General features: G+C 37.2%; 1 protein-coding gene across 1 annotated transcript in view; it reads right to left on the bottom strand.

Annotated features, from left to right (window-relative positions):
• LOC118968784 (uncharacterized) overlaps window positions 1–26,479 on the bottom strand; it is a 346,238-nt gene that overhangs the window by 72,038 nt on the left and 247,721 nt on the right. The gene's annotated exons all lie outside the window — the stretch shown is intronic.

The following is a 26,479-nucleotide window of genomic DNA, read 5'->3' as shown; positions in this document are numbered from 1 at the left end:
TACTCATCAGCTGCAACCGGAGAACTTTCAGAACAGAAAGCAGGCATGGGACTCAAATATCAGAGATGGCAACATTTTCAGGCTCAGCCAATCTCCTGTGCTATAGTCAAAGCCTGATCGGTAAGTAACCCTGACTCTCAAAATGAGGATATCTACATAGAAATCTAAATGTCTTGATTACTCTGGACTTTCTCTGCTTGTCTAAGAAATATGCTTATAAGAGGCAATAGACACTGACGGTTAACTCTATAGATCGCCATTTTCTACAGGTTAGGGCTTATGGTCTAACAGGTCCCAGAAGAGCAGAGGCAGGTGGCAGGACTGAATGGTCAGAGGTAAGTAAGGTGGGTGTAATTAGCACATACAGGGGGCCGATTTGGAATGGCAGCCCACTTGGTATGATCAGAGCCTTACAAGGATACATAGTAATGGCTAATAGATAATGAAGTTCTTAAGGGTAGTATCAGATGGACACCCAGCCAGACTATTGCTTAATGTGCATTATCAAAGGACAGGAAGAAAGGAGTAACAGAAAATTGACGTCAGCCTCTCCACTAGAAAATCATGCAACATTTGCATGTATACTTTTGGGTATAAATTCTGCAGCTTCATGAAGCCATGATGTAACACTGTCACAAAGGACAAAGCCTAGGGACTTAAGCACAACTATATATGTCTACCTGGATGCCACTATTCTGCCTGTTTCGAAGAGGCAAAACAGAAAGGCAAGAGACAGATCACAGCCCTGTAACATTTCCAATGTTATCATCATCCATCAAGAGCAAGGATGTAATGCAAATAAAGCTCTTTCTCAGGGAGCTCAGATCTTATCTCACTGTGACCAATCCACTTTGGCTGCTTAAAATAGTATAAGAAGTTACAGAGTGGTTTTGAGGATAAGAAAAATAGATTCGTGTTTTAATCTTGACCTGCTTAAACTACAGTGAAATTTACTAAAATAACCCAAAAAATGCTACATCTTGAATGAATAAAAGATTCAATCTTTATTTTCACTCTAAAAAAATGGCATTCTTCTATAAACAGATAAACAATAGGCATCTGTGAATGGCATACCGCAGTAATAATTTCAGTTATATTTTGACAGTTACTCCTAATGTCTTCACAAAATGCTTTGCTCAAAATCTTAATAAGCAGTCTTTCAGAAGTATATTCATTTTCTCTCTCCAATATAATTGGCAAAATTTAATTTTCTCTGATATAATAGGCAACCACTTTTGATAGGAATGTCATGACTGACATCAACAAAAAATTTTAATTGTAAATGCCAAGTTTTATCTTTTATCCTTTTTATTTTTTCAATGACATAATCATGTCATTTTGTCAATGTCTTTATACATTTTCAAATTATGTGTATTAAAATGTTGATTAAGTGGCTTATATCTGAAAGTCTTCTCCAACTCATTTTTAAGTCAGATGCCAATATTCCTAGTGAAAAACAAGTGGATTGCCAAATATTTCTTAAGATTTTATTGATAAATTTCACCAGCCATGTCACTAAAGGATATTTGATATTTATATACTTCCATATAATTTTCATTCATCTATAAAAAATAATAAAATGCCATTTAGAACTTTATGAGAAATCACATTAAAGATACTGGAAGTGATTCAGACTAGATTTTATAGTTATCTGAAGCTAAACTTAAGTCAAGTACCATTATGAGAAAGTTATTTTATAGCATTACTTCTTTTTTTTTTATCTTACATGATCTTATGTGCTGTGGCTGTTCTAGCTTTCTCTTTAATTTTCTGTGCCAATTATTTTTAATAAAATAAAAACTCTCTGCTAAAGTATAAAACATCTATTAATGTTACAGCTCAATGGAAATAGATAATGAAAAAATAATGAAAGTTAAGGTCAAAATAATTAAATTTTCAAGAAAATACACCAAATCGAAGATTAATAATTCTGGAGCAGACAAAATACAGTCTTGTGAATCAACTCTAAAGACAGCACTTCCATTTACCACATGTAAGAATGAATTGGGAGAGTATCCAAGGTCTCTGAGGTTTAAATTTCTCAATTTAAAATTCCAAAATCTGGGTCACAATTATGTAAATAACAGAATTTTCTAAGTCAAATGTCTATTACTCATATCAAAATGTATACCATTGTCTGAGAAACTTGGAAACATCTGGGATAAGATTTTTTTAAGAGTTGGATTAACACTGTTATCAGTAACTAAATATTAATTGGCCAAAATCTAAGCAACTAAGAATGAATAGAATAAGAAGAAAGGGATGGTTAGCAGTTTGAAATACATTCTCTCATTTTATCAAAACAATAACCCTGTGTAGCTCTGGGGGGAAGGGTATTCCCCACCCAGGACAAATCCCCTATGAAACCAGTGAAACTGAAATGCATCAAGGAAAGAAGTAGGGTGGGAGAAAGGCTTTTTATTCCTTACACTTGGCTCAAATTCACTAGCTTGGCCCAGCCCCAGCTGCCGCCTTAGCCCGCTCACTCTCTGCTCTCAGGCTGTGCTCTCCACTTCCCACCTGCCCTGCTGGGAAGAACTCTGTGGGCGGGCCCTTGGTGACTGGCAGACACCAGACCAATTACATACCAGGAATGGAGGGGAGGAGAGAAGGCGGTTCTCTCTCCAACCCTTGGCCTGAGGCTGCAGGAGGCTGGAGGGGTAAACACCTACTGTTCCGTAAGTGGACACAGGCCAGGAGGGAGATTCTGGAAATTCTGCAATTTACTACACACCCTGGGAAGAAAAGTTAACGTCACCCTGCCTAATCTTCATATTAGCAGACTCCCCTGATAATGAGGTGGTGGCATTTACTGTGTGAGAATCCTTATGAAAGGAACACTTTAAATAGGAGGTACCTGTCTGTCCTCGGCTGCTTATGGTCAAGAAACCTGAAAACCATGGACTCATGGGAGATGGCTCCCTGAAAGACATCAGGTAAACTATGTAACCATGTAAAGTCTAAAATGACGAGGATTCATAAGAAAGTATTTCCCTTCTGTGTAAGTAACTGCATGCACTACTTGGAGACTTCCAACACGAAAACACTTCCAAACCTAAAGGCGGCCACGGATCTAACATGGGACTAGCTGGGGAGCAGTGCTGGGCATCCAGATCTCCTGCTGCTTCGCCTCGGCCCCTTGTGTTACTCGTGTGTATGAAATTATCAGTAAAACTTAATACTAAGCAAAATATTTGATTCCTGTGAGCCTGATTCCTATGGTCCTTTCTGTTATTTCAAGATGCCCACAAAAAGTCGTTTTCTATCTAAAATACCTCGTGTATTTTCTAAGTTGTACTTACTGTGGCACATCAACAACAAAGACAACCATTTCATTTCTTTTAGACATAAACACTGTTTACAATTAAGTTTGGATGTATTTCTCTGGGAAATAATTTCCTAATTAATAGTCATATTAACAGTAATATTAAAAGTTGGTAATTTTTCCTAATAGATGTTATTTCAATACTAATGTAAGATTGAATGCAGCAAAAAGAATTTCAGGAAAGATTATCATTCATGCTAAATATTTGAACCACAGACTATGTATGTTTTCACAGTGAGGCAGGTGGCATTGACTCCACACCATGCCAACCATAGTGATCTTGTTCTTGTGTTAACATTTCACTATCCACCGTGATTTGGACAATGAGACACTCAGCCACTTAAACATGTTCTTGAGTATAACAAATACATTATTACATTGTTACTAATAACAGTGATCAGTTCAAGACTCAGTGATCCTGAGGACATGAGAGTTCCAGAGAGCCAGTGCTCCTGCTGTGTCACTGCCCACCAGCCCCCCAAAAAAGAGACATTATCAAGCTAATTAAGGCAGGGTATCTTCAAAAACAAAATGTAAAATGTTAAGAATGTCACAAACATCACTTTAAGTTTTATAAACAAAGAAAATACAAATATGACTTCCAGACTCTAACACTGTAGGCATGCAGGGATAGGAAAATTTAAATTTGTAAGACACTGAACTTATGTTTAACTATGCTCACATAATTAAAATTAGTTCTCATTTATTTATTTCAGAAAGTTAGCTCTAATAGTCATTTTAGTTGTAAGGGTTTTTTATATATGTGATATTTTTTAAACATGTGTTTTTTAAATATGTGATACTGATGTAAAACTCATCAAAGTCCTTATTTTTACTCAGTAGCAGCTTCAGTCAATATGTATGTATACACACTGGCTTGTATACTATACGTGGCAAGTCAGTGATCTGATTTAATGCCCTTCAAGATAAAATATGCTTCCTCTTAATAGAGTCACATTTTGGAACCTTGTGAAACAACAGGTGACATGACCTTGAAAGTTTTATTTACATATAAATATATATTTACATACATATTTATATATGTATGTTTGTAAGTTATTATTTTATTCAGATTACATGTTTTCTAACAGTTCTAGATGGGAAATTCCTCATAACAAAAAGCATATTATTTATATATAAATGTGTGATTATATACATATTTTATGTTATCTACTCATTCATTTCTCCAGAAGGAAAAAAATTAATTCATTACCCAGTTCTATGATCACTTTGCTCTCATTTCTGTCACAAAGTTGTCTTTTGTTAATGATCAAAAAGAAATAGTCAAAGTATTTATACTCATGTTATATACTAGTGTCCTTCCTGTTCCTCAAACTCTACGTTAAACACACCAAAGTGATAGCAACAGCACTGCAAACAGACAAAACAAAGACAGCAGGTAACTGTTAAAAGAAAACTTGGTCAGGTCTTCTGAGTTTCAGCAATCCTTAAGGGTCCCTTTTTACTCTTAAAATTCATTGAGGATCCTAAGGGGCTCTTTCTTTTATAGTTCATATTTATTAATATTTAGTGTATTAGAATTAAAATAGATTTTAAAATTTATTCAGTAATCTAAACTCACCAGCATGTGTTAACATAAAAATATTTTTATGAAAATTTTTCCAGAAATATTGAAGATTGTGTCATCATTTCATTTTCATAACTCCCTATATGTCATTTAGGTTCTCACATCAGTTTCTGCATTTGTTTCAATATCACTTCTCAGTAGTTTCTGTAAACTTAAGTATATACTCACAAGGAAGAGAGAATGAGAGAGCTAAGTATTTTATTATTTTGAAAATAATTTTGACTTCTGTGATACCTTAACAAGGATCTCAAGGAACCCCACGCTCTCCAGATCTTTGAAAACTGCTTCTAAACTTAAGCCTGAAATCATGATCACCAGGGAATAGTTATTTCAAAGTCTCATCAATTTAAGAATAGCAGGTATATTCTTTAATCTCACATTATCAGAGACGGAGAAGGAGGCATCTCCCTAAGCCTGAATCAGATGTAACACCCAGCGGACCACTGGTCCCAGACATGGCTCCTCACACCTGCCCACAGGTAGCAGCATGTCCTTCTGGTGCCTGAGAACCCTAAGTCAATGAGCTATACTCAGCAACTCCAAGAAATTAGCAATATTCTCTCCGCTGCTTTCCCGTGTCCAAATCTTTGGATTTCCTGTGTCCAAATCCCGTGTCCAATGTTTGGATATTCGTACCTGATTATCCCTCAGAAAAGTAGTATGTTTTCACTCTATCTCTGAAGTTTTCCTCCAAAAATCTCTAGGGTTCACATAAGCACCGATGCTGCCCTGCTGGATGCTGGAATCTGAACAAGCTCAGGGCCTCGGTGCGGTAGGTTTGTGTACCAAGTGGCAGACCCTCAAACTGTTCAGATGAGACATTTGTGAGAGAGGGACGCCCGGGAGCTTGCACTGCCACCGACCGCTTTCTGACTCTAAGCCAATGCTGCTGCTTACAGTTACATCAACACCTGAAGTTCCTAAAGGATTCCACATGCTTCTCTTCATGGAGAGGAACCTAAGGCGGCTATTTTTATGCCATGTGCACCAGGCAAGATTACTGTCACCTGAGAGACAGCCTGATTTGCACTGAGCTCACCACCTTTCATAGGTCTATTGCTTAAACTCACCATGCCTGAGTTCCCAACTACAAAAGGCAGATGATTTGCCCAACAGGATTATGAGTGTTAAAAGAATACACCTACCCTAGATAAGAGAGTGACAAGTGTCAGTCAGCTGTTAGCTGTCCTTAGACTCACATAACTCATCACTTTGCCAGATTCTATGGCTTCTGCAACTTTATCAAAAGAATAGAGAAAAAACACTTATACCTTTCTGAATACATTTCAATGGATTTGAAGGACTTAGAATTGTAGAAAGGTGGATAAAAAAGATTTTTCATAAAGAATCATTTTCTGATAAGGGAAGACTCAGCAAAAAAAAAAAACTTTGCTAAAAGAAATATACATTCAGAATTTGAAATTGTTTCACAATAATGCAGATCCTACCAGCTTTATACCATTTAAATAATTTACCAAGGCAATTTCCACTGGGTGGTATGTGAAGATGTGATAAGTATATGTGCTTTTGCATTTGTGTGTGCTTCCAGATAGATGTGTGTGTTTCATTCCTCTTTAGTACTGAGAATTCCGTGGTGCACATGTAGCATAGTTAAAACACTCTCCTCCTGAAGGGCACCTGCATTGTTTCCAGTATGGGGCTAACATGAATGAAGAACATCTGTACAGATTTATATGAATATAAATTTGTCTTTCTTTGGGATAAATGCCTGAGTGAAACTGCTGTGTTCTATGGTAAGTGTATATTTTATTTTATAAGAAATTTCCAAACTACCTCCCCGAGTAGCTGCCTCTCTGCATTCCTAGCAGCCATGTAGGAGGGACCTGGATTCTCCACAACCTCCCCAGCATCTGGTGGTGTCACTGTTTTTGTTTAGCAATACTGACAGGTGTGTATTGACATTTCATTGTGGCATTAAATTGCATTTCTCTGATAGATTATCCCCTTTTGCATTCTCTTTTATATTTATTTCTTAGTTGACTTGATATTAATAGTTTTCCAATCATTCCACATTTTTTGAAAAGAATAGAAAATATACTTAAATATCCAAATTGCTTGGTTTCAGTGGAATCCCTCTTCAGAGAGAAATATATGGGCTCCCTGTGGGGAATGGCATGGCTTGGTAATCCTGGTACAATTTCTCTTAAACATTTGTATATGAAGATATTAGGCACTGATTGTCTTAGTCCCTTTGGGCTGCTATAACGAAGTACCATAGACTAGGCAGCTTATCAACATCACAAGCATATTTTTCAATGTTCTGGAGGCTGGAAGTCTAAGATCAGAATGCCAGCAATGGTGAGTTCAGGTGCGGCCCCCTCTGGGTGCAGACCACTGACTATTCAGTTGTATCCTCACGTGGCACAGAGCAAAGAGAGGAAGCAGGATCTCTCACGACTTTTATAAGGGCACGAGTCCCTTCTTGAGGGTTCCACCCTGAGGACCTCATGCAATCCTAATCACCTCCCAACCACCTCCACCATATGGTCACAATGGTGCACAAGGGCTCACAAACACTGTAAGAGTCCATAGCAGAGACCAGGTACATCAACAGACTTCCCACATGAGTCCCCCCAACAACATGGGATTGCAGCCCATTCAGGCTCTCACTCTACAGTCCAGGCCAAGCTGGCAACGTGGGCATCATCACCTCATCTCAAACACATGACCTCCAATTCTTATGTCTGCCTCTTCGTTGCTCTCAAAACCAAGTAACATTTCTGTTGCCTTCACATAGCCACTTACCCCGCAGTCCCAACTTCTTGGCAAGCCTGAAGTCCTTCACAGATTTGATAAAGACAAAAACAAACCATCTTCACATTGAGACTTTCAATTTTGTTCAACTGGTTCTATTTTAAAACTTTTTAAACAAAGACTAGGTAGTTTTCAAATATTACATAATATTCCGATCTTGTGAGTTCAAAAACTGGAAACAACCTTAACACTATTTGGCTTATCTTTCCCCTAATAGAAATATATTTCTGACTCATTTTCACTATCTAAATGAGCAAATACGAGGGATCTTGTCCTAATTTTACTACTGAGATAAAACCATGCATAAAGATAAAATGAGCGTACAAAGGTAATAAATTACAGAGAGATTAAAGATTAGAGAATGATTTAAATAACCAGATTGTTTTCTGTTGCTGGAAGTCCCTGTTTTGAATCCCTTTATGCATGGGTATGATTTATCTGCTTACTGGTTTAACTGAAATTTCAGTGTTTTACATGGTAAGTGATATTACAATTGCAGTGAGGAGAAATTGGCTTTGTTCACTTTCTTTTTTTGTGAGTTAAAATTGTGGGCATTTGGATTTTTATGGGATAGGGATCTCCCTGGTATTCCTCCCATCTTCACTGCATCCTCAGAGCTGGCGACTCTGAGAGAACCGCCTCACACAACATGTCACCTGCGGCGAGTTATCTGGTCATGCGCACCTGAGAAGTGATACATTCTTATCCTCTTCAAGTCACTTTTTTCTCCTATGGCTTCAATGTGGGAAGTATGAGAGGAAAAATGAAACAGAGGTCACAGTTTGAATACAGGACTAAACCAAACAGGCACAGCCACGTAAGCACAACTTTAAACTGTCCTGATTTCACCCAAATACTGACTCTGACCTTAAATCACACTTCAGTTTTCTTCACGTGAGCATGACTTCACAGCTTCCTAGTCAATCAGCTACAAACAAGTAATCTTAACACAATGATTGATTTGATACAAACCAGTCATTTTGCAATGAAAAGGAAAGTAAGTTTCCAGTACTCAGTCACAATGGAAAACCCTGCATTTACTCTGAACTAGACTTACTATAGACAGACATGACGAACATGGAGATTTTTGTGAGCATAGACAATTTAATTTGTTCAGAACAGTGCAAATCACAAACTTTGCAATCCCTATTTTTAACAACAGCAAACAGTGGCTGCCAAGATCACTGATACAGAGTTATAATTAATCTAAGAATATTACATATAAAGTTACAAAATACACTCTAAAGTCATCCCATAAGAGCCAGACTTCAGTAGGATAACTGGTCAGATGTCCATCACACACGCACATTACCTAGTCTGTGTATGCATTGTTTTGTTGCAGCTCATCTCCCCTAACACATGCCAAACCTGCGTGTCTGTACTCCCAACGTGCTGCGATGCCTCCGTGGTTCCTTTGCTGTGACAGGGCACTAGAGATGAGACAACTAAAAACCCTAAGGAGCACTGACTTCATCCCCCAACACTCCCTCCACGTGCGACGGATGGGCACACATCATCAACATCTGGCAAGGGGACCTCCCAGCATCAGCACAAGACATACACAGCTTGGTGGGGAGAAGCTCCTTGTGTCTCAGGAGACCCAGGAGATCATGCTTTGAAGAGTTCCCACTACTGAAAGCTGAGCTCCTAACCACTTTCCCTTGAGGCCTCCCTGTTCATGAACAGTTTGCGTTTTGCTCAATAAAATATTCATTCCAAGTTCTCTGGATTTTCCCTTGACGGAGCAATATCCACAGTAAACTGAGAGTATTCCTTGGAAGAAACTATATGCCTTCAATGTTAAGACCGCATAATCAATTATTCCAAACCCTTTTCCTTAGAGATGAGATAAATAATGCACAGAGAAAAGCAGCAATTTGGTAGTAGACACAGATGCTTAGTAAACACATAGTGAGAGTCAGGTGTCCCAACCCTTAATCTAATGCTTTGGGCATCAGACCAGCTGCCTGCTGGCAATCAGACAGTCATCTGTAGTGCCAACATGCATTGAAAAAGGCCTTAAACATGGTAAGTAAAAATTATGTTGACATATTTATTTAACTCACAAAAAAGGTGGAGAGAATTTCCAACTCCTACTCGGAACATTACAAAGCAAGAATATAAAATACTGCACAGCACAGTACAGATGGAAGGAAGAGGTCAACTGGAAAATACTTGGCAAATGAATAAACTTCAAAATTATTAATATAAAAGAAAACACTTCTGGGTTGCTTACATTAGAAAATACACCCACAGTTGATTTAAAATTGCATCTCATTTCTTTAGATATTTCAAAAGCATATTTATATAAATGAAAAGCAAAAAGAAAATGCATAAAACATTAAGAGCAAAGGTTTAAAATGAGAAAAACACCCTACATTGCCAAAACATCAGCAAGTTTGCTAATGTTTGTTAAAAGTTCCTGCATCAGTAGAGAATACCTCAATTTAGAAGGGAATCATGGAAATTAAATAATTGCATATAAAAACATCCTTTAGGTTACAGCTAAGTCCAAATATGCAAAGCTCAAAATGTCATAAGACAGTGAAGCTCCCAATAGTGCAAGTAACACAAAGTCTTTCATAGTAAGAAGCTGTTCCCTAGTGTGAAATCTTTAACTGCATAGGCTATGGTAGGAGATATTATGTATCTCTTCAGAGAAGAGAGTGGGCCCATTGTAACAAGTCACAAAAACATAATTAAATATATTTTATTGAATATATAATAAAGATCATGTACATTAACCAAAAGATATAAATTACCTGTGGGAATAACCCAATGGCATGTGGACAATTACCTCATTTGTCAATAGGAAAATTCAGTTATAAATGTGCTTAACTTCGCTAAAATCCTAGATCAAATTAGTGGTAGAGCCATATACGAAATTCCAACCTACAAGTGTCAAACTGAATTATATTTTGTAACACCATGATTTGTTAGTTTTGTTTGCCCTCAGGATTTCCTAGATATATGTTTAATGATGATGCAAAATATCCTATATATATATATATATATATATATATATATCACATATATTACAAATATGCAATTTTCAAAATGTAATTTCTATGCCTAAATTGATCCTATCTTTCAAAGGGACGTGAATTACTATAAAGGAGAAACAAAGACATGTGCACGTATAAGAACTGTGGGTGTAATTTCTCCTTTCAAAAAATAGAATGCATTGTTTATTAAGGTTTCCTGCAAATATATTTTTTAAAGAACTGAACATTTTGTCACAGTGGATTACAAATAACTGTATGAGTAAAAAAATGGTAAAGTTGTCAAAATAGAATAAGGAATGATTTTTGATGTTCAAAATATACTCACTTGACATAATGGAGCATATGTGACAAACTTGGTCCTCAGCAGTTTTATCCATCTACAGCAAACATGTTCCAGAAACAGAAAGTTGTACCATACACATCTGAGGAAAGTATTTTATGTCTAGTGCCGGTGTAGTCAAAAGTTTTGAAACTCTGCTCATTATGTGAAGAGAGCGCTTAACAAGCAAGCATGAAACACTGTGCCTCCTTTAACTAGCTCCTCTTTCTGTATTTACCAAGTTTAATGAATCACTTAACAAAAACACCCAAACTACCCAGGCATGTAAAAGTCAGATTCATTCATCACCAGAATGCCTCGACCACAGGGATGATGCCGAATGTCTTACAAATTGGAATGAAAACTCAACGACTTCTTGCAACCTGAGTTTCCCACAGTCCAAGTATTGTTAATGGTTACATAATGAATTTTTCCTTGTCTTTAGTTTTTAAACATTTTTCTCCTTCTTTCTTGGATTTATTTCAGGAAAAAAAAATCTTGACATTTGGAGGCAAACCTTCCTGGAATCTAGGGTGCTATGTCATGTTTTAGTTGGTTTAGGAAAGCTGGTTTGTACCTAGCAAAAAACAAACAGTTCAACAAATACATTTCAGTGAGTAAATGAATGAATGAACAAGACATGAGGGCATGTCAAATAAAATAGGTTTTGATTTTAGTGAATTGGGACTCAATTTCTCGGACCACTCAGAAGAGATCTCAGGTTTTTATGAATGGAACTGTTGCCGAGTTCCTTTCATGGCCAGAGTCCTCCTCCAACACAGCTGCTATTGTAAGAACTCTTCTGTGTGGAAAGATAAAGAAACCGTTTCTCTCAAGGAACTGATAGGCATAATCGCAGTTGGACTGATAAGCCTAGGAGGGCCCCATGCATTCACATGAGGGAAGGGCAGGGTACGCAGGTGGCGCATCTCCCTCTCCCCTACAGATGCTTGTTTTATAAAATGAAGAGCTAAACAAAACAGAGATGGCCTTTGTTTCACTAATACCGACATTAACGAACTTGAGTTACAATCTTATCCCCGCCATTGCTGTCCAGGTAACCCCAGAAAAGGCAGTTTAATCTCTGTGGGCTTCAGCGCTTTTGTCTCTAAAATTGGGATATTAATTTTGACATGTGAGGGACTATTTGAGAATGAAATGGAATTTTACTTCTGAAATCAACTTGGAAACACTTAAGTGTTAAACAAATCAAAGTTATTGAACTTTTAAAGATACGAGATGAGTTGGAGCTGCCACTGGAGGAGGAGGAAATGGGTGAATATTTATGTTAAAGCTAGAAATTTCTAGAGTCAGAAGTGCAAGTCAGAATTATTATAAAATATGCTCATAAGTACAGTTCTAAGATTGTTCAAAATGGCATTTCTGCCTGACAGCCACAGTGGGACTCCCCCAGTGATTCCTCAGGGAATGGCTTACCCTGGTTTCACCCCTAGAAGGTGACTAAACAGTTAAGAAATTAAAAAAGCAGCAGCAGCCACAGTCAATGATTAAATCCCTTTTATGCATTGTCCTGGCTCACACAGCAAGGTCTGGATCAGTCATGTAGCTGAGTCACTTGTCCCTTTAAGTCCATGGATGCCACATGTAGACGCAGACAGCAGTGCTTCCAACCTCCAGTTTATGCCTCTTCTCCCTTCTCTCCCCACTAACAACTGCCGTCTTTCTATACAAAGACATTCATTTTTTTAATGGGAAAAATGATTGGAATCGAAAAGCAGGAATTTGGAGATGAATGGAAACATGGTACATTCAGGATCCGTGAGTCACAAAAGCAGCGTTGGGTGGGAACAGACGGAACTCTGGGGGCAGACACGCAGGCCTCTGATTCCTTGAATGCGCAGCATGGTGGAAACCACCTTTCCTTTCTGCTCTTCCTTCCTACTTTCCTTCCTTCCTCTTTGCTCTCTTCATTTTTCTTTTCCATTCTTTTACTTTTTCCCCACCAAACTTCTCCCATCCCTCACTCTGTCCAGCTATCTGTATTTCTTTCTTCTTTTATGTTTTAAAGTCTTGATTTCTCTTTTTCCTACCTTTTTCATTAGTATTCCCCTTTTCTTTCCTTCCTTCCTTTCATTGTTCTCTTTTGGCTCATCTGTATCATATTTTACAATAAAATATATTCATTTCATAATAGGAAAAAACACTGTAGGGGGACCAAATTTGCTGCCTCAAGGTACCGCCCCTTTGGCATATTGGTTATTTTCAGCTGTTTATCGTTAAGAAACTGCAAACACAAGAGAAGCTCTGCAAACTGGATAGAATTGCCCTTTTGTGAAGCACATTTGCATGTATAAGATAAATCTCTATGTGCATGGATGTCTCCCACTCTTTACCTGGAAGAGATGACCTTCAGTCTCTAGAAACTTATCAGTGCAGAAGGCAATGACTTAAATCTGCTTAACAACCTAGTTAAGTGTGGGTTTTGATGAAACCAGTTGCAGGAAGCATATCCCAGAGAATTCGCAGACAGTATTACAGCTAGAGAGGCTAAGGAATCAGAAAATGCTGGGTTCCAACTTTGTAAGTCACAAAAGAAATAAAAAACTTGTCTAAGAAATAATATGTCCATTTCTTCAGAAAAGACAGCAACTGGACATCTCCCGTTTTGGGCAATTGGAGAATTCTTCTCTCAGGTGAAAATGCTTTGGGGAAAATATACAAATCTTTTCTATGCAGCTGAACTCCAGTATATACGCATTTCTGCAAATCTTCACACAAAAGAAAAGCCCTTATGTCAAGAAGCACAGCCTGAACATTTAAGTCACTGTCAACCTTACAATGCCTTGCTCTTAAATATGAGCTGCAAAGGATCTGGGGCCTTTTGAGGAAAGCCCATGTCATGAAAGAAATATACCTCCTTTTCCCTCCAAAGGAGGAGATTAAAAACTCAAAGGGAACACTAATGATTCAAAGAAAAGAAGTTTAATAATAAAAACAAAAATATCTAATTAGTGTCTCGGAGGGACAAAATATATTATATATCATGAGACAAGAGGCTGTGGGAAGGAGCTCTGAATATTAAAAATATAATTGCCATAATAAATTAAGGAGAAAGAGTTCTTGGAAACTGAAAATATGATTGCTAAATAAATAAATTTAGGAATTGGATAAATGAAATTGCAATAATATCTTGGAAGTATGAATATTAAGAAATGGGAGAAAATGAAACTAATAATTCTAAGAGGATGAACTGGCATGAAGAGAAAGATAACCACACTTGAGTATGTGAATGTAAATTAATATGCCCTAGTGTGTAATAAGGCACACCCTTTTATTGAGTCTCAATTTTTAAACTAAATACAAAATACAAAACATAAACAAGATTTATGACATTGCCACACCAACATTAAAATAAACATGCTTAAGAGAAAATACACAATAACCGTTATTAAGGTAACTACCACCTAAGAAAGGAGATACAGATATAGATTTAAATGAATTAGTATCCAACTCTACAAAATACTACAAAGATAGCTCATTAGGAAAAGATATAGAAAAGATTTGAACAAGTGTGTCATAGATGAGAAATTTCAGTGGCCAGTAACGTGAAAAATGTCCCCCAGTCTTGCTACCCCTGCATCTTATCTCATGACTAACAACTGCGGTTTCCTACACCTTCCCAAAACAGAGACTGGTTCTCAGAATAAAACTGAACTGGGACTGCTCTTTCCCACTCACATAAGACCTTAAAGCCACCTGCACCCCACATGTTGAGCTATCCCCACACGGCACTATGTTTTTAAAAGTTTGAGCTAATTCGCTCAGGACCAGACTCCCCTTTGCCCAGCCTGGGATGTGTCAGTGAGGACGGAGCCTGGAAGCAACACTGCCGTGTCCTCTCTTAGGGACTCACATGGCTTGACAACCAGGTAAGATCTGATTCTGTTTGGAAATTTGATTTTGCTTTATAGTACATCTCATGACCTTCTAACTATCATTATTATCACCCATAGTGACTTCTATGTGTGAGATAAAGATGGTTGTAATTGGGAGTGGGTGGCTCTTTATAATCTAATTTCACCACTAGAATAGTTGTAGATAACACAGGCAGTGGCCCTGTATCTATTATTTGCATTGGTGTTAACACCATCAAATACTGAATACTGGATGAATCTCATTGCATGATCCTCTAGGGCGGCCGTAACAAAATTCCACACACTGGATGGCTGAACAACAGAAATGGATTTCTCAGAGTTCTGGAGCCTGGGAAATCCATGATCAAGGTGCCAGTAGGGTAAGTCTTTCTGAAGCCTCCTTTCTTGGTTCATAGGTGGCACTCGCATGACTTCTTCTTTGCACATGTGTAGGGGTGGGGAAGGAAAACTAGTGTCTGGTGTCTCCTAAGGATACTAGTCCTATGGGATCACAGCCCCACTCTTAGGATTTCACTCAACCCTAAGTACTTCCTTAGAGGCCCCATGTCCAATGCAGTCACACTGGGTTATTGGCTTCAACCTAAAAATTTGGGGAGGGCCGTACATTCAGTCCATGACACTCCCCAAGGACAACTTAGAATTATAATGATCATTTTTTAAAAATTATGACACAGAAAAGGTGTTCACTGAGAAGCATACAAGGGAAAAGTGCTCATGAGATTTTCTTTCTTATCTGAAAGAGAGGGTTCATATAAAAAAGAGATCACTGTTACTGCAACAGCTGTAATAAATCTCACGTTTACATGTGTGTGTAGCATGTGAGTATGTATGTGCTTCTGTGTGTGAAGATCAGTTTCCTGTATCTCATCATTCCTCCTCACAGAGGGAATATAATTAGATTTTCCAAAGATGATTTAATAATTTGTCTGAGGGCAACTCCCACTTAACTTCTGTTACTTCTAGTTTTTTCTACATCCCCACATTTCCCTTCTCTTCAGAAATTTTGGAGACTTAATGATCAAAGTTTTATTTTCTGTCTTTATGTTTGTACTCTAGGAATACCTAGCTCAGATAAGCAAATCAGAGAATCAAAAAAATACAAATCAATAAACTGTATTTCTTTAGTTTAAAAAATATGAGCTATGTAAAAACAAGACAAAAACCAACAAAAACAAACTATAGCTGAGAAATGCAATCTAGTTGTGACTTTGCTCATTACTTATAAAATGAAAAGATCTCTGGTTCAAATAAAGAGGGAAGAACTTGTGAAGATGAATGCAAAAGTCTTTTAAACTTATGAATTCATAGGTTTATAAATTGTACTAGAAAATTCTGCAGGTTCATGTAACATTCCTGAAAAAAATGCATGTACTCCTTGGACTAGTCAGAAAATTATAAATTATAAAGGCTTAGAGAATACTATGTATCTTCTTCTACATCTTATTATCTAAAATTGATACCAAAATTTAAAAAAATAACTTTGCTCAGATATATTTATGCTCCCATCTGTACTTATTTTCAGTTCTTGATTTTACCTTTTCCAAATTCAGAATAAAAAAAATCGATTAATGTTGTTTATGCCTAAAACTATTTTAGATTTCTAACATCTAACATAGTAATTTGCTACTTTACCTTAAAATGGAAACACAATAAAAATAATTAGTTTGTTGGCATTCCCAACTTTTAGTAAACTCATAACTGTTGCAGAAACTCTTTGGATACCAAACTTAACTCACCACAGGAAAAAGCAACCTGACCAAGAGAAGTTCAGTTTTCATAGTTTCACTACATATAAATACATTTGTATGAATGACTTCAAAGATTGCATCTCTCTCAAGTTAAAGGAAAACATTCATGTTCAGACACAAGGCCTGGAAAATAACTCTATTACTTGTTTCTCCATTGTTCAGACACAAGGCCTGGAAAATAACTCTATTACTTGTTTCTCCATTGTAATACCATCTCAACCAGGAACAACCAGTGGCAATTACAGAGTGCTTCACGGTATACATCAAAAGGCCATAGAGATTTCTCAGTGGTCTCACTGCTTACAATGCGTTTTTATTCCCAGGGTAACCATGAATGAAGATCTTATAAATAATCTGTGCACAATATCCCTTAAGAGAGGATTCCACTCTTCCATTTTGCTAATACTGGCTAACATAATTCATAGGTGTGGGTAAAATTGCAATATTTCCAGAATCTCTTGCCTGGCCTTAGTGCATCTCAATATTTCCAAGGGGTGGAGAGAAGTACTCTACCTCCATATCAATAGGTAATGAGCAAGGCCATATATGACTGGAAAGGTTGGGTGGGGTCCTTTTTTGCAGCCAGGTCGTGAGAGACGTAGTTGAGCAGAAGTGGATGACTGCTTGGAAACAATAAATGGATTTCTCCTACTTTATTTCTCCTTCTGACTGATGACGGCTTCAAAGGTAATTTGCCCTGGGCTGGGAACATATTTTACCCTGGAGTTACAATAAGACAGAATGTTTAGATAAAAATTGGCTGTAAGCTTAAACAACATCTGCAATTTTACTCAAAATTGTTGAGGTTGCTGGCATATAGTCTAACTGCCAACCTAATAACCTCAGCAAACTGTAAAGGAAGAACATAGGCAGGGGTAAAATCCTCAATGTACCTTTGAACATATGTATACAAATTTTATGTAATGGTCCCATTCAAATGGATATAAATGTCTTCTTACTATTGTCTTTTCTGAATGACCAGTAACTTTTCCTTGTTGAAAAACTGCCTGTCTGCTATTTTTATATATTTTTTAGACTATGTGTTTCCAACTTGGGACATACCAGCTTATTTTTCCAGTTACAGAGGTACCCATTTTATAGAAACTATAATTAAAGAATTTTGCAAGACACTGCTCATCATTCAGAAATTCAATTGTCCTATCATCCACAGCCATCAATGGAATTGAAAGAATATTACCCCAAATTAAAGTGTGTATAGTTAGCTAAACAATTACTATGGAAATTATATATATATGTGTGTGTCCAAGTTTATAGTCAATATTTGTAGTCAGCTTCTGCCCAGGTAACTGGTTCACTGAGTGATGCCAAGGTCAGAATGATCCTGGTTCTCACTAAAGGGACTTACCAGGCATTCCCAATCACGATCACCACAATCATGAGGATGCCAAAGCATTGACATGTGGGGTCATGTCTCAGTTAAAAGTCATTGCACATCCATTTTTTGTACTTCCATACTAATGGAATATATAAAACAGAGTCTCTCAGAATTCTTTAGAAGCAGACAAATCATAAAGGAGACAGTTTTCCAAAGAACCTTGATGAAGCAACAAATAGGAAGTTTCTATCGAAGGATTCCTGGTCTAAAACTTCTAACCGCCTCGGACTACTACACCCTCCCTTGTCTCATTCTCTCTGTTCTCTTTTCTAGTTATTTTATGTCCTTTCTTCTTTTGGTTAAAATTCCATATTATTAATTACTAAGAATTAAATCTTTAAAAAGCTTCCCTTTTAATTCTAATGCTTTCGGCTCCAGGGGCTACTCTTCATTATTATGAAAACACCTCACTGATAAGATACGGAATGAGACTACACAAAAGAAAGAAATCTTGCCAGCCGGGCTCTACCACCACTTTCTGGGTCATCTGAATCAAGAAATCCCCGTGGAGCCTGGAAGCTGCATGGCCCTTGCAGTAACTTAGCTTCAACTGCTCCAAATTGATCAACCAGCAGCTGCTTAACTAAGGCCTACATCTTGCTGTCTCTGCATCTTATCCCATGAATAACAGTGTCTGTTTCGCCACAGTTGCCAAGAGTTTGAATGGTGAATGATTATTGAACTAAAACTAAACCATAACTAGCCCTCCTTCATCTTATTGTTACAAAACCTTTAATCAACTTGCTCCCCACAAAAGTCATCTTGCACGGTCCTCATGTTCAGTATTTCAATAAAGGTTTGAGGTAATGGCTTTTGACTGGCCTTTCTTCTTCCACATTTACTTTGAGATCACTGGGCACTAAATATTTCCTAGTAGAGGAAATGTAAAAGGCTCTAAGATCTTTTCTTCCACTGCTCTTAAGCTAGTGAAGAGTTCAAGAATTACAGTAGACACAGTTGTTAAGTCTTCCATCCACATATTCAGTGAAGACCTAGACAGAAGACTCCAGGTCAGCCCCAGGGGCAAAAGAGTGCATGCTGGTAAGACAAGCTTAGTGCATGATCTAGACTCCCCCTTCAGAACCTAGAACCTCATTTCCCAGTCAGCTAGCCGCACTGGCTCTGACCTCTGACACCTTCTGAGATATTGACTGTAGTCAAAGGAAGAATCTCACCAAGGTAGTAACATCTCCCTGGCATTATCCTATATTCCATAACATGATGACAGATTATAAAGGGCCACACTGGAACTTGTATCTTCCAATCCTTTGTGCCCTTTATTCTTGGCCTTCAGCCCTGATCTTGGTTACATCCGTAAAATCCATTGAACAGTGCATGAAGGCTACAACAAACTCCAGTTTCTCTAAGTACTGATGGTCTTTTGAGCGATTTGGACACAACTTTTTGCTTCATGCCACATCTCTGACACCCTCCTTACTCAAATCAATACATATTAAACTACAAAAAATAATAAATACTGAACTACAATGGATTTTAAGTGATTAACGCTTTAGAAAGGTTTTGAAATAGTGTCAGTCTTATAAAAGAAAATCAGTGCACTTAATTGGTATAATTAACCAGTCTCTGTGATTATTAAATATTACAGAGCTTTAATTATCAATATAAATCTATACTGATAATATGAACACCATTATGGACTGCAGAGAACTTCCCTAATTATGCACTAGTAGAGTCATGGGGAAAATTGTAAAATAGTAGGCCATCAGAGATTCTATTTTTAATGTTCATAGAACAAAAAAATTTAACTGGAACAATATTTTGAATTCACTAGATAAATGACTCAATTTCTTTTCCCAAATCAAATTAGGCAAATTTACAACATGTGTTATGTGTTTATGTTTTGCATATCATCCTGTGAAACTAGAGTCACTGAAAGGTGGTATCAAATGGGATGGACCAATAATAAAAACAGGAACACAGGAAAATAAAATATTCATAAATTTCAACAGGCAAAGAAAAATAACTCAGAAAAAAAAAGGCAAAGTAATGTCTTTGTGATGACAACTTGCTCTTAAATTTGAATAAATGAGGAGAAAAATTCAGGTACATGAACACAAGGCATCTTGATGTAGAACCAGAAAAATTAACATGAGTTACAAACAACAAATATGTCAGGAAAAGAAGAATGTTACCTTTTAAGGAGAAAAGAGGACTAATGCAATAAAACTGGCTGAGGGTAGAATTTATTTCTATTGTCTTCAGAAATAGAACTAAAAGTGTAAAAGGAAAAGGTGAGGAGTGAGAATGAGTGTACCATTCATATTAATGTCAGTATATAGCCTTTTTTTTCAACATTAATAAAAATCCTAATAATGCCAAAAGGATTACACTGGTATTTGCTTTCAGTATTGAGGTCATGTGGATGGCCAAGTCCCCTTAATAAAAGTTCATGCTTTCTTTTTAAAATTTCAAGAAGACTCAATGCATTGGAGTAAAATCAAGGACAGAAATAAAATTCACATACTTGAGATTATTCACCTCTTGTCCAAATACTGTTTACTGTGTGAATGTGTCTAAGTCGTGTTTCATTAAATCACGATGAGAATGTGGAGATGCCAACATTTCACATGCGAAATGCCAAACTCAAATACCACATGAGTCTTATCATCTTAGCAGTCTTTTGGAAAACACTTTTAATTTTGAGGAAGCCCAATCTAACAAAATCGCGTTTGCACTGTGATTTTGGCTCTTCTCTAAGAAATCTCTCTGCACTTGTGTGTTTCTCCCTTTTCTTCTTTTAGGGACACCAAACATACTGGATTCTTTTAGCTCCTAAAGTATTTAGTGTCTTATAGGCTTTGCTCTCCCTCCTTCTAAGAATTTCTTAGATATTCCAGTAGGTTTTTTTTCCAAATGTAATTTAATAATGTTCCCAAAAAGAACTACTTTAATATGATTAAATTCATAAACTGGTTGGAAATTGGTATTTTCTTCCAAGTCAATCAGTACATAACTAGGTATCAATAACTGAAAGCCAATTCAATTGAAAATTTAACTTAATGGCTTGTGAAAAAGAGTCTGAAGGTAGAAGTTCAGGTTAGGTGAAATATGATTGGCTGAAATCTTATCACAACAATTGTTCTTTTTAGACGGCAACTCTGCTCTCCCAGGATAGGCTTCATTCTCAGGCAGGTGTCTTTAATGACGCCACAAAGAACAGTTGTAATAGTTTCCGGGAGCTTGGACTGGAGGAAATACCATGCTAATTGCATGTAAAAAGGTGGTTGGAGATGCATTTCCAAGGGAAATGAGGAGGTACAGTTATCAGGAAGTCATTCTTGTATCAAATAAGACCTCATCAACATTTCACAATGATCAATCAATGGGTAATATCTTAAGTTAGCAATTTAACAAATGGTGATATAAATATATTATTCTTTATCATGGAATTATTAGGAGAGGTAAAAAACCAAAATGACAATAAGTTGCAGTCTCTAGTAAACAGGGCAAAGTGTACATAGGGCTGATGGAGAGAGAGATCCTTTCACTAGAAAATCTTCTTGATTTTTATCAATTGTAGCTAATATCTTATTAAATCAAACAGCAATAACTGTCATCCCAGACATACTGAATACCAGTAGTGGGTGTGGTGACTGAACACCTGCATTTTTACCACAGTATCCCATAATCTTGCAAACCTAGTATAGCACTAATTCAGAGACCAGTACTTAGTAGCCGCTGACCTAAAACATCATAAATGGTAGTGGCTTGACAAATAGCTGCTGAATTGTTAAGAAGAGTTGTTCAAAAATGGAAGAGAAACATAGAATATCCAGCTATAACATTAAAATAAAATGTGAAGATAGAAGAGACAAATAATGTAACTTTTATTTTGAGATGATCCCTGTATTTTTATGCTGGTTAAATCAAGCTACTGATTTCTCAATCTTCAACCTCCCCTGCAAAACCGCAGGAAAACCTGATTTCAATCAGAAGAGCTTTATGAAGAGCAAGTTGACTAAAATGCAAAGAAGGACAAGTGAAGTGTGCAACGATGTTCCTGTGAAATTACAAGTGGAAACAGGAAACAGATTTGATCAGATACCTGAATGTGGCTTAGGATTCCACAGCATGTCATTTATTTCCATAGGACAGGAATACACAGACCAAGTCATTTTAATATTCAAACACTGGATATTTTACATCAAAATTAAAATGTAAAGTAAAATATTAAATAATGCCCAATATTTTAAATCATCTGATAAGAATAATAGCTTTTCTCATTTTATATTTCTCATGAAATATATGAATTTATATTTCATGATGTCAAATCTATGTAAAGTCTCAAGTTAGCATTTAACAAATGGTAATATAAACCTATTATTAATATCTGTGGAATTTATCAGAAGTTAAAAAACAATGACAAAAAGTTGTAGCTCTCTGGTGTAGTGTGAACGGGGCACCTTGATGCATAATCCTTGGCAGATGGTAGATATTTAATAAATATTTCCTGAATAAAGGTATATAGTACATAGCATATAAAAAAACAAATTAAGTATTTATAATGTCATCCTAGTTTCATCCTACTTGTTGAAATTATAAAAAAAATAAAATCAGGACCCTCAATTTATAAAACATTTATCTCATTATTGCTAAGAGTTTCAGGTAAAAGTGTGAATTTCTCTTTCAGAGAGTTAAATCAAATTTGTTTCTAAATTGAATTTTGACTCCCACAGATGCCAAAGAAGTTGCCAAGAGACCTGGAGGAACTGCAGAGCCTAGAAGGGTGAGTCCGGTCCCAGGACAGCGGTCTCGGTGGAAGCCCGCCACAGGCACGGCTTTGTCTGCAGGTGGGGAGCATTACCAAATTACTCCTTTTATCACTCCAAGCTTTTTCTGTCAAGTGGGTGTGTGACGGTAAACATTCATTTTAATCAAGAAAAGATTACACGTTGCCACAAAAACCAGAGGGAAAGTTTCCTCTATATCCTTACTCAAATCTTGCCCTTCCACACAGAAAGAGAAGTCCCCCAAAGCGCACACACATACATACAGTCACTGGTTCTGTTTTCCCTGGAAAGCCCTAATACAGATGGAGTTTAAAATACAGAAATACAGCCATTTTTAAAGACGCTTTCAAAAGATTAGGAGGGATGATTCCAATAATTTTGAAAACATCTTGAATTAAAGGCATGGGACTTTACAATCCTTTTAAAAAACCCACACCTTAGCAAATATGTGAATTTTGTATGTAGTTGAATATTTTAAGAGATTAAGAAGTATTTTCTGGGAGATACCATCAAACATCCATTACTTCAAAATGGTAAATGTAAACATTTTAGTACCTGTAAACTAGGCTAAACCAATTATTAACTGCAACTTGAACCATTAAATTTACTGTCTCGGACACGGAATTTCTCGTGAGAACTGTTTTTATCAGTGTTCCACTGTATCATGGTGCTTTGCTAGAATGAAGCATATTTTCCTTATTTGGGTAACATTTCATGGAATCATCTGTGTTCCTGAGGAGGTTATTTACCCCTTTCTCAATCTTACTTTACAAATTGGTAAAATGAAGATACTAACAGCAAAAACATAACAAAATATTTTGATAGCTACTAAATTAGATACTTAACTAGAGAATGGCTACAAGGATTGACATATCATACAGAAAGCATCTTTCATGTAACTGGCAAAAGTAGGTGCCCTCATAATTATTATTTATTTTCCATATCATTTAGTACTGACATTTGAATATTTCATACTGGTCCATTTAATGCACCCTAGAAATGGTTAATCTTTTGTTACACAAATTCAACACTTACAGACACAATTTGGTTTGGTTCATCCAAGTAAACCCTAGAGGAAACACAGTCTTAGCAGAATCTACTAGAGACATACCTTATACCTATGCCAGTTTCATTCATAAATGCCCTCTTTTGTACTACATAACAGCGTCAGTCTCTAAAAAGCACCATATTAATTCTGGAATTTGTCAGTGCACATGATTTGTAAAGTCACTCTTTCCACTGAATATCTTATGAAACAAAATAACTCTATGAAAAGATTTTTCTCATTTCAATTACCAAGATGAGCTATACTCGATCTCATTCAATATTTAACTAGTAGTCTTTAACCTAAGTTCAGGGGAAAAATGTATTATAAGTCAAAAGCCTTAATTAGGTTCAAGCTCTGCCAATAACTTCATATGCCAGTGAAGTTACTTAATTTCTCTGGGCCTGAGCCTCCTCACATACAACAGCAGAGATTTTGATGTTTCATCAAAGTAAAAATCTCATTCAAAATCGATGACTCCTTGTAGGAATAGAACTTCTAGTTAAGATGGAACTTAGAGTAAAATTTCAAGACACCTGCTAACAACCCGATTTTCAATTAAAGGATGACAACAGGTGAGTGGTGGTAAAGCAGAGCATCAGGGAGGGAGGGAGGATGGATGGTGGATGCAGAGAGAGGTCAGAGATACATATACAGAGGGAGGGACGGAGGGACAGAGGGACAGAGGGACAGAGGGACCTCGATTCTTACTTTCAGTAATAAGCAGATGTATTATTTTATCTACCTGGGTCCCAATTTTCTATTCTATAAAATGTAGATATCATCTCCTATAAGGCTAGTCTACAAACTAAATATACCAAAAGCAACAAGCATGACTCTTGGCAGCCATTTTTATAAATTTTAAATAAACCAAACCTCTATTTTTTTATTTTACACCAAAATAAAATTTCAGAATAAATTATAATTAAGGCAAATATTTAAAAGCCTATTAATGCCCGATGCAATGTATTTTTGGGCAGCCAATTAAATGCTACATGAAAGGGAGCAGCCAACGGGCCCTTGGAGCAGAGCTCCCCCGTGGACAGTGGCCACAGCTGGTGTCCTGCACGGAGAACTCCAGTGCCAGGGAGCAGCCAACGGGCCCTTGGAGCAGAGCTCCCCCGTGGAAAGCGGCCACGGCTGGCGTCCTGCACGGAGAACTCCAGTGCCAGGGAGCAGCCAACGGGCCCTTGGAGCAGAGCTCCCCCGTGGAAAGCGGCCACGGCTGGCGTCCTGCATGGAGAACTCCAGTGCCAGGGAGCAGCCAACGGGCCCTTGGAGCAGAGCTCCCCCGTGGACAGCGGCCACGGCTGGCGTCCTGCAAGGAGAACTCCAGTGCCAGGGAGCAGCCAACGGGCCCTTGGAGCAGAGCTCCCCCGTGGAAAGCGGCCACGGCTGGCGTCCTGCATGGAGAACTCCAGTGCCAGGGCAATTGGATAAGACAAATGATCTATGCGAGCCATATGCGGTTTAAAAAATATATGTTTTGATGAAGCACCCTAGGCATGTGCACTACCATATTGAACAGTAGCAGGATTATTTATATTTAAACATGTGCTTTTGATTTTTTAATCGGGAAACACTTAGCTTCACTCAGCAATGTTTCATACAGGTTTCTACTTGCTAAGAATTGTCACGAGCTCTTCTAGGAGCTGTAAAATTTAAGCCCCTTTTCATTTATTTTATTGGTTTTCAATCTGTGTGCCACCTGCATCAGAATCATTCAGGGTTATTAAAAATGCAATTTCACGGGCCCCTCCCAGACTCTGAATCATATTATCATGGAAGTGTGCCCCAAGAACTTGGAATTTTAAACAAATTTCCAATGTGAATTTCATTTATAATCATTTCAAGAAGTGCTCACTTAGAGCACCAGTACAATACAGAGGGACGAACACTCAGCAAACAGGCGGAAGACCCAATATATCTTTGCAATTCTGCATATTGTGATTCTATAAACATCGACAGGCCCTCTTTGACTAGTGGTGAGCACTTTACACCATGCCCACCAGGACTCTTCAGTTATGAATAATTAAGTTACTTCAAGAAGAAAAAACAAAATATTGCAGGTAAAACAAAACATGTGCCTGCTAAATATGACTCCATTTTCTCTCTACAAAGACAGACTGAGTGAACTCTAAGGTCACTTTCTGTACTAATAGTGGCTCGAGCAGATGAATATTGTTAACTTATTAATATTCAATGACTTTCTCTGACTGAAACAATTCAAATTACTGATAGCCAAAAGTGGCTCAGATTTTGTCCCAAAAACATTCATCTCAAAGTTCACATATTTAGGCATGCTGAGTACAGTTCAGTGCACTTGGAGTGAAAACAGAAACCCATAATTATTGACCATTGCTATATTGTGCCACACGATTGGAAGAAAGAGAGGAAGAATGAAAGGAGGGAGATTCATGCCTTCAGTTAGAAGCTGAAAGCATTTCACTTTAAATCAAGCATCCATTCCTTCTTCTAAAAGATGTACTTCATACCTACTGTAAGCTATGTACACTCCTAGGTGTTTGCAATACAATAACAGACATGGGACTATTCTCTCGAGGTATAAATTGTATTGATAATCTTTAGGCATTCCAGGCTCAATTGGAAAGGCTGGCTGGCTGCTCATAA

This window comes from Manis javanica, chromosome 9, assembly GCF_040802235.1.
Source record: "Manis javanica isolate MJ-LG chromosome 9, MJ_LKY, whole genome shotgun sequence".
NCBI classification, from domain to species: Eukaryota; Metazoa; Chordata; class Mammalia; order Pholidota; family Manidae; genus Manis; species Manis javanica.
Note: the sequence above shows the minus strand (reverse complement) of the source record. Positions and strands in the feature narration are given on the sequence as shown.